The sequence below is a fragment of the Lithobates pipiens genome, unplaced genomic scaffold (genome assembly GCF_037356315.1).
Source record: "Lithobates pipiens isolate NorthernLeopardFrog02 unplaced genomic scaffold, aLitPip1_a1.2 Scaffold_23, whole genome shotgun sequence".
Taxonomy (NCBI): Eukaryota; Metazoa; Chordata; class Amphibia; order Anura; family Ranidae; genus Lithobates; species Lithobates pipiens.
The window spans coordinates 112,622,722-112,635,873 of NW_027507785.1; the positions used below are offsets into that span (position 1 = coordinate 112,622,722).

The window sequence follows — 13,152 nt, forward strand, 5'->3', positions numbered from 1 at the left end:
TGGGGGTGGCCTTGCCCATAACAGTGTCCTCTGCACCTTCACATCACCCCCCCCCCCCCCCCCCACGTGTCCAGTGACGCCTTGCTTTGCCTTGCCCTCCCATAGCAGTATCCTACCTTACAGCCGAGGGCAGGGCTGGACTGGGACAAAAATTTGGCCCTGGACTTCATCATGGCCGGCCCACTTTAATTTTGAGTGTTGCCATCAGCACTTCCCCTTACATAAGAGTGCCCTCCCTCTCCTCCCATGTGTACTCACAGTTTTGAAGGCAGCTTCTCGTTCCTCTCTCCAGTCATGTGATAAGTGACAAGTGATAAGGGGAGAGAGGATGGAACGTCTGCCAGCTGTCTGTCTCCCTCTGCAGGCTGGAGGGAGCAGAAAGCCTAATGCTCTCTCCAGCAAGTGACGGCAGCTGCTCCTCCTAACAGGAGTGAAATTGCAATCACTCACTGTCAGAGAGGAGCGGCTCCAGGACTGCACCTGACCGGCCCACTGAGCCATCGGCCCACCGGGAAACTCCCTGTAGTCCCAATGACCAGTACATGCCTGGCCGAGGGCGGGAGACAGCAGAGTGACTTTCTATATTAGCAACCTGGCAATTGGTTGCTTGGGACCGCCATGTGTTCTGGCAAGCAATCACCTGTGGTTTAACATCAAAAGTTAATTTGGGCAGCTCCTCCTCCATCCCTCCCCCATCCTGCAATAAGCTACCTCCTGCTCTCCTCTGTTCACTGATGACAGAGGTGGAGGGAGAAAATGGGAGAGAGCAGAACAAGGCACGGATGAAGAGGTTGGGTGGGTAAAGAAGGACCGGAAGCTAGAAGGGGAGGGGGGGGGGGGTGTCTGCAGAGCAGGAACCTGTTTACGGTCTACCTGTCACCTGTGCATGGTTGGCAGGTGGACCGCAATCAATGTGTTGCCTACCCCTGCGTCTTGGACATCAATTTTCTGCCCCTCTCAAAATGCTGCCTAGGTCCAATGGTAGGGCCTGCCTTGAGAATGCGCCATTCCCACACCACGTTCTACTACAAATGGGCTCTTTAAAGGGTTGGTTCACCTTTACCAAAAAACAAAAAATTAAATAATGCCCTTGCTATAGGTGTAGGCCATTTACGTACCTGTTACTAAACCCACAAGAGTAAAATCGGTCTGTATATGCATGCTTGTTATACTCACTGTAGAACCTAAGGGGTCAATCCTCTACATTGTGTAAAAAGGCTGTTTGATCCTTCCCTTCTTCCACAGTCCCCTAACCATCTACTGATAGAACAGAGCCCTGGGGGGCACTCTGCACATGCTCAGTTTGCTGTGTATTGCTGGTGAATTTTTATTTTGGGGAGGGTGCATGTGATCAGCACAGGGGCCAATTAGCACTGTCCAGACAGATGGTCAGGGGTCATGTAGCCTCATCAGACAGTCAGAGGAGAATGAAAACTCCTCCTACAAGCTTTAACCAGACACTGACAAAAGTATATACTTTTATCAGTACATATACTGCTTATGGGAAAAGGTATTTAGCTGTTTATATTTACTAAAATAGTTCATTTCCATGTTCTGTGTATTGTGGGAGACTAGCTATAGTAAATGCATGGTCCCTGGTTTAGTAACACTTTAAGCCTGCCTGAAAAACTCCCAGAGATGGCATCATCCCATTCTGCCTTTCTGTTACTAGGACATTGCTAAGATACTCCCAGCCAGTTTAAACCCCCTTGCATGAGCTCTCTCCTTTTTTTAATTCTAGAAGCCCTCGGTAAAGGGTGTGTCTATTAGGACCCTTCCCTGACTCCTGTGATGGTGGGGGTGAGCAACAGCTTCTGGGAGCATGATGGCAACATCCTAGCAACAAGGCAGGATGGGATGATGCCATCTCTGGGTGTTTTTTATTATATTTTTTTAAAGAGAGGCTTTGGGAGGTACATAAATGACCTATAGCAAGAGCATTATCCAAATGTAATCAAAGCTGTACAGTTTGTTATTATCTATTGGCACCCCTTACGTGCATAGGCAGTTTTTCCGGTAGATGTCAATTAACCATATAGGAAACCTTAAAGGGTAACTCCACTTTTGTGAGAATTTTTTTCACAAATAAAGAAATAATAGCATATATGATTTTGGCACAAGCCAGGTAGTAATGTATTGTTATTGAAAATTATCTTTCCTTTTCTCTCTGTAGTGCTGTAATTTTCTGTAAAATGGTTGAAAAGGCAAATTTTTTACCTTCATGAATTCTATGGTAAAAAAAAAACTTCTCTAGCAACACTAATGTTCAAAGTTATCAACATCTTGTAATATTACATCTCTGTATTACTTATATTCATGTACAATGTTTATGATGTTCTGACATTGTCAATTTCAAAAAGTACTTTCAATAAACTTTTATTGGGGGGGAACCTTCTCTGCAGCAGTCCCTCCTAATACTTACTTGAACCCCATCGCGATCCAGCAATGTGCATGAGATCCTCAGCTCTCCCGGGTCTCTTTTCCCTCATTGGCTGACACGGCAGCAAGAGCCATTGGCTCCAACAATAGGTGTTCAAAAGTCTTGTATCCCATTCACATCTAGCGATTTGGAATCGGGAGTGGAATCGCTGCAATTCTAAATCTCACTGCAATGCTGGCAAAAGGCAGCACCAATGTGTGCCATTCGTTGGTAATTGCACCAAAAAGCAGTGTGGTTTTGCCGTGACTGTTGCGCAACAATCACGGCAAAGCTTGTCGATCAAATGTACTCCTGCTCCTTTTGGGCAACAAGCTTTACATGAGGCAGTTTGCCGTGATTGTAATGCGATAATCGTGGCAAACCTGCACTGTGTTTTAGGTGCCATTAAGAACAAATGGCACACAGACAGTCATGTTGTGTGTTGCCAGCATTGCAGTGTGATTTGGAATTGTGGGCAGAAGAGCAGCAAATCTGGTCGGATCCCAAATCAATAGATATGAACGGGGCTTTAGAGGTTGTTCATACCACAACGCACATAAAACACATACTGTACATATACACTATATTACCAAAAGTATTGGGGCACGTGAGCTTTAATGGCATCCCAGTCTTAGTCTGTAGGGTTCAATATTGAGTTGGCCCACCCTTTGCAGCTATAACAGCTTCAACTCTTCTGGAAAGGCTTTCCATACGGTTTGGAAGTGTCTATGGGAGTGTTTGACCTTTCTTCCAGAAGTGCATTTGTGAGGTCAGGTACTGATGTTGGACGAGAAGGCCTGGCTCGCAGTCTGTGCTCTAAGGCTGGATTCACACGTATACATTTTTAGTGCTTTTTGCAGATTTGCACTACAGTCTATTTAACATGGTTTCCTATTGAACATGTTCTGTAGTGTAAATCTGCAAAATGCAAAAAGCACTAAAAATGCATAGGTGTGAATCCAGCCTTATTCACCCCAAAGGTGTTCTATCGGGTTGAGGTCAGGACTGTGCAGGCCAGTCAAGTTCCTCCACCCCAAACTCGCTCAGCCATGTCTTTATGGACCTTGCTTTGTGCACTGGTCCAAATCATTTGGCGGAGGGGGGATTATGGTGTGGGGTTGGACTTGGCCCATTAGCTCCAGTTAAAGGAATTCTTAAAGGGGTTGTAAAGGCAGAAGGTTTTTTACATTCTATGCATTAAGATAAAAAAACCTTCTGTGTGTGTAGCAGCCCCCCCCCCCCCCAATTACCTACCTGAGCCCCTTCTCTTTCCAGCGATGTCCACGATCCCCTCAGCCATTAAAGGACATCCCTCCTGATTGGCTGAGACAGAGAAGCAGCGCCATTGGCTCCCACGGCTGTCAATCGCATTTTGCCAATCAGGGGAGAGAGGGATGGGGCCTAGTTGGGGCTCTGTGTCTGAATGGATACACATAGCTCTGACTCAATTAGACATCCCTTCTAGAACATACTATAACGTGAGAAGCCTATTGACACATAAATCTTAATCAGTAATGCATCATTCATGGTACATTATACACACATAATCTCTCTTCCCATTTCCACTTGATGTTGATGGAGGCATTGGAGGTCCAGTGGTGTGTGATAGAGGGGCATCTGGTTAACTGCAAGTTTCAGGAGCCTGTAGCCACCTATCCCAAGTCTTGGTGTATTTTGACGGACAGCCTCTATGAGAATATACAAGCTTTTTATAGGGTAGGCTGTTATTCACTTCTACTAACCAGTTATTAAATTCAGGTGGCACGAAGAACAGTGTTTTTCGGTTAGGAATTTTTTTGTGAATTTATCCATATCTGACTCTGGAAATATACCCAGAAGGCAAGGTTTGGGGTGCAGCATTAGGGGGGAACCCATCGTGTCATGCAGGAACTGCATTACTTATGATAGTAAAAATAAAAATATAGAAGAACCGCGCTATTCAGCAACAGGAGTAGCTTAAGCCAGATCAGTATAAACCTCTGTATAAATATAGTATACCTGTATGTAAAATACTACGTAGGCTGCTGCCCCCCGGAAAAACAGGGGATCCCTTAATAGGATTCCTTTTTAAGAGTGAAATAACTGAAATGGTATCGGGTTAAGTGGCGCTACCTAAAAACAGGTTTCCATTCCAAAATGGACTCGTAGAGGATAAATAGATAGCAATAAAGGCCAAGGTCTTTTTTCCAAAGAACCCAATAGTCTCCCTCAGCCTAATACTAATTAAACTCTATGTAGATAAACTCAGGAAAACGGAAAAAACATCAGCTTCACCCAGAGAAGATTATATCAAACAGTGAGTGTAATAAATCTATAGGCCACCAGGGCCAGTGGTCACAAAACCTAGAATTCTAATATCGGGGACTAATAATCAAACCCATTACATATTAAGTCTCCAAAGCAGCGGAAATATCAAGAACTGATGGTGTTGGAACAGGCCCGAATACTTCCTTACAAAATATAATCAAACCCTCAATCTCAAATAAATTAAATTATAAGTTTAGGCCAAAAACCTGAAAACCACGTGTACCGAACTACATATACAACCTAATGCGATTATAAATCAAGTCGCAAAAATGCGAAAACATTTTTTTCACTCAGTGGTAAACCTACTACCAACAATACCATAGGTCCCCTATACCAGTGTAAAGTGATAAAGGTATATATGTATATGTAACGTTCATTAATAGACAACCTAGATTCACATGGGTATACTCAAACAGTGTTTAGTGACAAAAAATATATATATATAAGCCTAAAACAGTGTTTATGTTAAACCCGTGTTTAGTGCCAAAATATATATGTATATAAACCTAATAACTAAATATAAGGAATGTGTAAACACTTCACAAACCAGAACCCATGACAATTATAAATAAGAAATGTGTGTGTATTAGTGCACACAAGGGGTGAAAGATACGATAATAAAAAACCTTTTGGTGATAAAGGTAAAAGAATTCTCTAAACCATAAAAAATATATGTGAAAAGTGCATATACACATAAAAAAGTGAAAAAATAACAATAAAAATAAAAATATAAAAATAAAGTGCAGAAAAATACAAAAAATATATGTGAAGTATACAGGACAAAAAATATATATATAAAATAAGTCCCAAATGAAAGTTCAATGGTGCTAATCCAGAAAAATCCTTAAAAATCCTTAAAGTGACTTTTGTGCTTCCTATGCAGTCTTCACTGTGACTTCTGTGCTCCCCACCAGGAATCCTACTCACCAGAAGTAAATACCCCTGCAGGGGTTGTGCGCCTTAAAGATCAATCTCCAGATATCCCGTTCTTTACTTTGTAGTAGATGACTGAGCATGTATCAACATGGATTCCATAAGTCCTCATGAGAAAAAAATGGAAGCCTCCATAGTGTAATCCGTTATAAAAAATGATTTATTGGCACAGTAGATGTAAAAATATATATATAAAAAACAACCATAAGAGGCAAAAAAACAGCACAACAAAAAATCAAAACAAGAAAAAACAAAAAATACTAAAAAATGGCCACAACTCTCATAAAGTGAGTTATATTGTGAGACCACAGTTCATCAGGGGGTTGGTGTAATAATCTCCCCAAAAAATTCCGGATTGACCCCAGAAATTACCATAAAAAAAATGATATAATATTGCTACGAACAAAAACGTAAAATGGAGTCACTATCTAGGGAAACCAAAACAAACCTCCCTATAGAGGTGATGGATCTCAGCTGTGTTCCCCCTGGGATAGAGTCCTTTCCGTAGTGTTCAAAAACAAAAGCACAATTCTTCCTCGGAAGCCGTATGATGGATACGCGGTTTGCGCTCCACCTGCGTACCAGACACCGACGGCGACCCGGAAGTGACGTAAAAGCGTAGCTCAGTCGGACGCGTTTCGTCATAGACGTCTTCAGCGGCGGTGCCACGCTACCACGTCTCATACGTTATATAGAAAAAATTCCAGATGATCTAATTGGCCATTGCTCAGGTGCAAGATCCAATCAGGCACCAGCGGGGAAAACCTAGTATACGAGCGGGCAAGCAATCTTTCCACACAAATGGCAGTAAGCTCATACAGGAGAACAATCTTACCCCCCTGGAGAGCGAACGGGCCCGGTGCATATTCCCGATCCGACCCAATAAAAGCTTTCGCTCCTACGGTTTCAAAGGAATAATAGAGCCTATTCCATGCACTCCAAAATAAAAATAATAAAAAATAAAAATAAAAATAGATTTGGCCAACTCATATATGGTAATGAGTAAAAGAGTAAAAGAAAACCGTGTCAAAGTCAAATGCAATTTATCATATTAGAACATCATTCAGGTCTATCGACCCAAAGGGTGATCTATCCCAAGGGGGAATACAGCACCAATTTTCTAGAAGGTGTTTGTTTAACATGTACCAAATCTATTTTTATTTTTATTTTTATTTTTTATTATTTTTATTTTGGAGTGCATGGAATAGGCTCTATTATTCCTTTGAAACCGTAGGAGCGAAAGCTTTTATTGGGTCGGATCGGGAATATGCATCGGGCCCGTTCGCTCTCCAGGGGGGTAAGATTGTTCTCCTGTATGAGCTTACTGCCATTTGTGTGGAAAGATTGCTTGCCCGCTCGTATACTAGGTTTTCCCCGCTGGTGCCTGATTGGATCTTGCACCTGAGCAATGGCCAATTAGATCATCTGGAATTTTTTCTATATAACGTATGAGACGTGGTAGCGTGGCACCGCCGCTGAAGACGTCTATGACGAAACGCGTCCGACGGAGCTACGCTTTTACGTCACTTCCGGGTCGCCGTCGGTGTCTGGTACGCAGGTGGAGCGCAAACCGCGTATCCATCATACGGCTTCCGAGGAAGAATTGTGCTTTTGTTTTTGAACACTACGGAAAGGACTCTATCCCAGGGGGAACACAGCTGAGATCCATCACCTCTATAGGGAGGTTTGTTTTGGTTTCCCTAGATAGTGACTCCATTTTACGCTTTTGTTCGTAGCAATATTATATCATTTTTTTTATGGTAATTTCTGGGGTCAATCCGGAATTTTTTGGGGAGATTATTACACCAACCCCCTGATGAACTGTGGTCTCACAATATAACTCACTTTATGAGAGTTGTGGCCATTTTTTAGTATTTTTTGTTTTTTCTTGTTTTGATTTTTTGTTGTGCTGTTTTTTTGCCTCTTATGGTTGTTTTTTATATATATATTTTTACATCTACTGTGCCAATAAATCATTTTTTATAACGGATTACACTATGGAGGCTTCCATTTTTTTCTCATGAGGACTTATGGAATCCATGTTGATACATGCTCAGTCATCTACTACAAAGTAAAGAACGGGATATCTGGAGATTGATCTTTAAGGCGCACAACCCCTGCAGGGGTATTTACTTCTGGTGAGTAGGATTCCTGGTGGGGAGCACAGAAGTCACAGTGAAGACTGCATAGGAAGCACAAAAGTCACTTTAAGGATTTTTAAGGATTTTTCTGGATTAGCACCATTGAACTTTCATTTGGGACTTATTTTATATATATATATTTTTTGTCCTGTATACTTCACATATATTTTTTGTATTTTTCTGCACTTTATTTTTATATTTTTATTTTTATTGTTATTTTTTCACTTTTTTATGTGTATATGCACTTTTCACATATATTTTTTATGGTTTAGAGAATTCTTTTACCTTTATCACCAAAAGGTTTTTTATTATCGTATCTTTCACCCCTTGTGTGCACTAATACACACACATTTCTTATTTATAATTGTCATGGGTTCTGGTTTGTGAAGTGTTTACACATTCCTTATATTTAGTTATTAGGTTTATATATATATTTTTTGGCACTAAACACGGGTTTAACATACCGTATATACTCGAGTATAGGCCGACCCGAATATAAGCCGAGGCCCCCAATTTACCCCCAAAAAAACTGGCAAACTTATTGACTCGTGTATAAGCCGAGGGTGAGACATGCCTGTCCATCCCTGTGTGTGTGTCCGTCCATCCCTGTGTGTCCGTCCATCCCTGTGTGTCCGTCCATCCCTGTGTGTCCGTCCATCCCTGTGTGTCCGTCCATCCATCCCTGTGTGTGTGTGTGTCCATCCGTCCATCCATCCCTGTGTGTGTGTGTGTCCATCCATCCATCCATCCCTGTGTGTGTGTGTCTCCATCCATCCATCCATCCATCCCTGTGTGTGTGTGTCTCCATCCATCCATCCATCCCTGTGTGTGTCTCCATCCGTGTGTGTGTGTGTGTGTGTGTGTGTGTGTGTGTGTGTGTGTGTGTGTCCAGCCTACCTTTGTCCCGAGCCTCCGTCCCGTGCCTTGCCTCCTTGCCTCCGTCCCGTGCCGTGCCTTGCCTTGCATCCGTCCCGTGTCGTGCCTTGCCTTGCCCCCGTCCCGTGCCGTGCCGTGCCTTGCCTTGCCTCCGTCCCGTGCCCTCTTCGTCGGCGGCCATTGTAAAATTCAAAAGCTGCGCCGCCGCCTTCGCCTGTGATAGGCGGAACACTGAATTTCCCAGCAGCCTGTGTTCCGCCTATCACAGACGTCGTATCATCCTCGTCCGTAGTACGAGGATGATACGATGTCCGTGATAGGCGGAACACAGGCTGCTGGGAAATTCAGTGTTCCGCCTATCACAGGCGAAGGCGGAGCCGGAGGCGCGGCTTTTGAATAGAATGGCCGCTGTCTGTCTGCTCGACACGCTGATCGAGCGGGCAGACAGCGATGACTCGAGTATAAGCCGAGGGGGGCACTTTCAGCCTCAAAAAAGAGGCTGAAAATCTCGGCTTATACTCGAGTATATACGGTAAACACTGTTTTAGGCTTATATATATATATATATATATATTTTTTTTTTGTCACTAAACACTGTTTGAGTATACCCATGTGAATCTAGGTTGTCTATTAATGAACGTTACATATACATATATACCTTTATCACTTTACACTGGTATAGGGGACCTATGGTATTGTTGGTAGTAGGTTTACCACTGAGTGAAAAAAATGTTTTCGCATTTTTGCGACTTGATTTATAATCGCATTAGGTTGTATATGTAGTTCGGTACACGTGGTTTTCAGGTTTTTGGCCTAAACTTATAATTTAATTTATTTGACATTGAGGGTTTGATTATATTTTGTAAGGAAGTATTCGGGCCTGTTCCAACACCATCAGTTCTTGATATTTCCGCTGCTTTGGAGACTTAATATGTAATGGGTTTGATTATTAGTCCCCGATATTAGAATTCTAGGTTTTGTGACCACTGGCCCTGGTGGCCTATAGATTTATTACACTCACTGTTTGATATAATCTTCTCTGGGTGAAGCTGATGTTTTTTCCGTTTTCCTGAGTTTATCTACATAGAGTTTAATTAGTATTAGGCTGAGGGAGACTATTGGGTTCTTTGGAAAAAAGACCTTGGCCTTTATTGCTATCTATTTATCCTCTACGAGTCCATTTTGGAATGGAAACCTGTTTTTAGGTGGCGCCACTTAACCCGATACCATTTCAGTTATTTCACTGCATTACTTATGTCCAGAAACTTTGTGCTCTTGGACAACTCCAAATTAAGTGATAAAATGTTCCCATTTCTTGGTTGCACATTGGTCAATTGGCTAATTGATCGTGTTTTATACCTAGACATTCTAAGCGCAGTAAGATATGATCGGTGTAGTATATAGATCTGAGTTGGATGGTCTGAAAGTTTAGGTGACACTAGCTTGCTAGTGTCCAAGGCTTCACTCCACTCCTCATCTTCTGTAGTTGCCATGTCTGCCTCCCCATCTAGCCTTCAATGCATACACTGATGTGGAGGATGGGGGGAGTAGCAGCATGTTGTAGAAAATAGATATCAGTTTTTTGGGATCAGAGCTTCTAATCGCCTCCCATAAGAGGATTATTGTCCATTTGGGGGTTGCCAGAGGAGAATTGTGATGGATTTGTAAGTACCTGAAGAATGTTTTCGGTTTGGTAACTCATACTCGGTTTTTAATCTGTGAAAAGATTTTAGTTCCCCCGTTATGAATAAGGTGAGACAAATAAAACACTCCCCTAGAGCTCCACAGCTCCATGTCTGGAACGGAATGGAATTTGGGGCGAGTTGTATTATGTCATAGTGGGGTGAAATTATGTGTGCGGGTTCATTTAAGCTTGTCGGACACGACGTCCCATACGCACCTCTAGTGGTAGTGTAGGCATTTTTGATCTCCCGTCATCTCTGTACCCCTTACTCCCGTGACTGCAACAAAGGGATCTGCTGTTGAGTGTGACCATTTGGGACATAGGATAGGAACCTAGTCCTCTCAATTTTGTCTACCGTATATGGAATAACTGTGACAGTTGTGCAGCTAAATGGTACATGTTGAAATCTGTTAGAGCCGTCCCTCCGAGGTCTGTGGGGTTTTTCAATTTGCACCATGGCAGTTTATGTCTGCTATCACCCCATATAAATGGTTTAAGTATTGCTTCCATTGCTTTGAAATGCCTAAGCACCAAATACATCGGGGCAATGCCAAACTATGTATAGACTTTTGAGCACTAGCTCCATTTTCACAAGATTTATGCGTCCCATTATCCCTATAGGTAGCCGGGCCCATAGTTTAGTTTTTTTATGTTTAAGCATCTCAAACAGGGGTGCTATATTAAGCAAAATTAAATCAGCTGGGGCACAAGTGGTCTGTGTGCCTAAATATTTGATCTGATCCACCCTCTGTAGGGTAAAATTGGCCTGGTCTTGGGCCGGTGGGAAGCTGTCTAGGGGAAGTATTTGGGATTTGTCCCAATTAATTCTGAGACGTGTGCGAAGGAACCAAAGTGTTCTATCAGAGCCAGGACAGTAGGCAAGGACTTTGTTGAATCATCTAGATATAACAACTTGTCATCTGCATAGGCACTGATCTTTTCTGGTGTGGGCCCTGTTCTTTGTCCTATGTTGGTGTATCCACACAAAAGAACTCGCTGCTCCAGGTGAGACAGGAAGTCTAATGATATCACAGTTGGCCGCCTCGGCTCGCCTCCGCATAATGTCAACACTGAAGAAATGGCTGCACTCCAAGATCAATCAAAATTCTTTTTTTAATGAACATCCCAAGTATTACAGGCAGTTCAAATGGTAGACGCATTTCACACACTAACAGGTGCGCTTATTCATTTCTACTATGTAGATGTGTGTGCATATTGCTATTGCCAGTGGTTCTGCCCAATAGAACGCCTTTTAGGATGAATTAGTGTGGAGACTGTCAGCCAGGCCTTCTCGTCCACATTAGTTCCTGACCTGTCATGTGCGCTTCTGGAAGAATGGTCAAACATTCTCATAGACACACTCCTAAACCTTGTGGACAACCTTCCCAGAAGAGTTGAAGCTGTTATAGCTGCATAGGATGGGCCAACTCAATATTGAACCCTACAGATCAAGACTGGATTCCATTAAAGTTCATGTGCGTGTAAATGCAGGCTCCCCAATACTTTTGGTAATATAGTGTATTTATGTATATACTGCTGTGGCCAAAAGTTTTGAAAATTGCACAAATATTAATTTTCACAAAGTCTGCTGCTTCAGTGTTTTTAAATCCTTTTTGTCAGATATTACTATGGTGTACTGAAGTATAATTACAAGCATTTCATGAGTGTCAAAGGCTTTTACTGACAAATACATTAAAGAGGAAGTAAACCCTGATGGTTTTACTTCCTCTTTGATTCCCTGCAAAGGTAAAGCATGATGCATAGTAGTCCATTATGTGTCACTTACCTGACACAGGAGCCAGCGAAGTCACCGCTGTCCCTTTGTGTACGGAGCCTCCATCTTCTCGGTGGGTCTCGCTGCTCCGGCGCTGTCATTCGACGAAGCCGCGATTACGTCACTCCTGCGCATGCGCACGGGAGCCGCCACTCGCGGCATATCGCCGTTGACAGCGGCGCGCTCAGTGCGCCTGCTCGCCGCTGTCTACGGCGCATTCGCCGTAGACGGCGGTGCCTGTGTTTTGGCAAATATCTCCTAAGGAGATATTTCTTGGACCTACAGGTAAGCCTTAATCTAGGCTTACCTGTAGGTCAAAGTGGTTTGTAAGGGTTTACAACCACTTTAAGTTTATGCAAAGAGTCAATATTTGCAGTGTTGACCCTTTGTTATTTATTTATTTTTTCAAGACCTCGCCAATTCGCCCTGTCATGCTGTCAACTTCGGTGCCACATCCTGACTGATGGCAGTCCATTCCTGCATAATCAATGCTTGGAGTTAGGTTTTTTGTTTTTATTCACCCTCCTTGAGGATTGACCACAAAATCTCAATGGGATTAAGGTCTGGGGAGTTTCTTGGCCTTGGACCCAAAATTTTGATGTTTTGTTACCCAAGCCACTTAGTTTTCACTTTTGCCTTATGGCAAGGTGCTGCATCATGCTGGAAAAGGCATCGTTCATCATCAAGCTCTTCTTGGATGGTTGGGAAAAGTTGCTCTCGGAGGATGCTTTGTACCATTCTTTATTCATGGCTGAGAAGCAACCCCGCACATGAACGGTCTCAAGATGCTTTACTGTTGGCATGGCACAGGCCTGATGGTATCGCTCACCTTTTTCTTTTTCGGATGCCCCAAACAATCGGAAAGGGGATCAAAGAAAATGACTTTACCCCATTCCTCAGCACTCCAATTCCTGTACCTTTTGCAGAATATCACTCTGTCCCTGATGCTTTTCCTGGAGAGAAGTGGCTTATTTGCTGCCCTTCTTGACACCAGACCATCCTCCAAAAGTCTTCGCCT

At 42.9% G+C, this 13,152-nt stretch overlaps 1 protein-coding gene across 2 annotated transcripts in view; it reads left to right on the plus strand.

Annotated features, from left to right (window-relative positions):
- Nucleotides 1-13,152, plus strand: part of GLT8D1 (glycosyltransferase 8 domain containing 1) — a 48,507-nt gene that overhangs the window by 853 nt on the left and 34,502 nt on the right. The window lies entirely within an intron of this gene.